The 2,179-nt window shown below is 50.5% G+C and overlaps 1 pseudogene; it reads left to right on the top strand.

The window, feature by feature from the left end:
• The first annotated feature begins 221 nt into the window (after window positions 1-221).
• Window positions 222-1,311, top strand: LOC118019951 (annotated as a pseudogene).
• The last annotated feature ends 868 nt before the right edge of the window (window positions 1,312-2,179 follow it).

Genomic DNA, 2,179 nt, shown 5'->3' with positions numbered 1-2,179 from the left:
AATCATGGAACACTACCCAGCCCTTGGTGGCCTCCGGTAGGAGGACCGTGAGGGTCTCGGGCCTCTCCCCTCCCGTGCTTGGGGTCTCGGCGCCTTCCCCAGCCGGACCCCGCGCCTCGCGACCACCTGGGTCAGAGCCACTCCGGGCGCAGGCCGGACGATGCCCAAAAGCTGCTGCTACTGCTGCCCCCGCTCTCCGCATCCTCGACCCTCCGTGCCCCGCCGCCTGCCCGACCATGAACACCACCCGCACCGGCTACCGAGTCTTCTCGGCCAACTCCAGGCCGCCTGCACCGAGCTGGCCAAGCGCATCACCGAGCGTCTTGGTGCTGAACTGGGGAAATCTGTGGTCTATCAAGAGACCAATGGAGAAACAAGAGTTGAAATAAAAGAGTCTGTTCGTGGCCAAGATATTTTCATTATACAGACAATACCCAGAGATGTGAATACAGCTACTGATCATGGCCTACGCACTGAAGACTGCCTTTGCCAGGAACATTATCGGAGTCATCCTTTTCTTCCCCTGCAGCAAGCAGAGCAAGATGAGGAAGAGGGGTTCCATTGTGTGCAAGCTCCTGGCATCCATGCTGGCGAAAGCAGGTTTAACTCACATTATCACTATGGATCTTCATCAAAAGGAAATGCAAGGCTTTTTCAGCTTTCCCGTGGACAACCTTAGAGCCTCACCTTTCCTGCTTCAGTATATCCAGGAAGAAATTCCGAATTACAGGAATGCAGTCATTGTGGCTAAGTCTCCTGATGCTGCCAAAAGGGCCCAGTCATACGCTGAGAGACTCCATCTGGGGTTAGCTGTGATCCACGGAGAAGCCCAGTGTGCAGAGCTGGACGTGGATGGCGGTCGCCATTCTCCCCCAATGGTCAAAAATGCTACTGTCCACCCGGGTCTGGAGTTGCCGTTGATGATGGCCAAAGAGAAGCCACCGATAACCGTAGTCGGAGATGTTGGCGGGCGCATCGCAATCATAGTGGATGACATTATTGATGGTGTGGAAAGTTTTGTTGCTGCTGCGGAGATCCTCAAAGGGAGAGTGCTTACAAGATCTACGTCATGGCCACTCACGGCATCCTGTCTGCTGAGGCCCCCCCGCCGCCTGATCGAGGAGTCCTCCATTGATGAGGTGGTGGTGACGAACACTGTCCCTCACGAGGTGCAGAAGCTGCAGTGTCCCAAGATAAAGACTGTGGATATCGGTCTGATTCTTTCTGAAGCAATTCGGAGAATCCACAATGGGGAGTCCATGGCGTACCTTTTCCGAAACATCACTGTGGATGACTAGCTGTCACCATTGCCTTGACCGTGGAACTCCTGAGAAAAAAGTGTGAGGAGGAACTTATGTACAGTGTTTCCTCTCAAGGGAGGCCTGGAAATAGCCTGAAGTCAGATAGTCTGTCTCTATCAGAGACAGGTAGGTAGGTAGGCATTAAGTTGGGTAGGTAGGAGGCATTAAGTAAGATAGTCAAGGGGAAGACAGAGCTGATAGATAAATGGCCTTAAATATCTGCCATCGCCATCCTGTTCCTTAAACAAAAGTTACAGATGCTTTCCTGAAAAGAATCCCCAAATTTTGTTGATACTGAAAAGGGGTTAAAGGCAGATAGTCTTAGCTCTGTAACATTTGGGTATTTCTACCTCAGGGAAATGTGTGTCAACGTTGAACTTGGTTAGGGAAGCTGAGTGCCCTCATACTGTTTCCATTCTAGTTGTCCTCTCCCCCGTCAGCCTCACGTAAGTCTTTGTAGGAAACCCTCTTTTTCTTTGAGAAGCTGCTGTGCCTACAGCCATGAACAACAAAGCCTTTGTGGCATTACCCCGGCGAGGAGGTCAGATTAGAGAGTACACCCTATCTCTGGATACCTGCGTTGCTTTTCAATGGCAAATAAAAGAATTTGTTGTCTTGCAAAAAACAAACAAACAAACAAACAAAAAACTAATGATGTAATGTATGGTGACTAACATAACAATAAAAAAATTTTTAAAAAGGTTGATAAAGTAAAAAAAAATATATAAAAAAAATATACAGGGTGCCTGGGTGGCTCAGTCGGTTGGGCGACTGCCTTCGGCTCAGGTCATGATCCTGGAGTCCCGGGATCGAGTCCCGCATCGGGCTCCCTGCTCGGCGGGGAGTCTGCTTCTCCCTCTGACCCTCCCCCCTCTCAT

The sequence above is a fragment of the Mirounga leonina genome, unplaced genomic scaffold (assembly GCF_011800145.1).
Source record: "Mirounga leonina isolate KUSES-001 unplaced genomic scaffold, KU_Mleo_1.0 Mir_173, whole genome shotgun sequence".
In the NCBI taxonomy this organism is placed as follows: domain Eukaryota; kingdom Metazoa; phylum Chordata; class Mammalia; order Carnivora; family Phocidae; genus Mirounga; species Mirounga leonina.
This window is presented reverse-complemented; position numbering and strand designations above follow the sequence as displayed.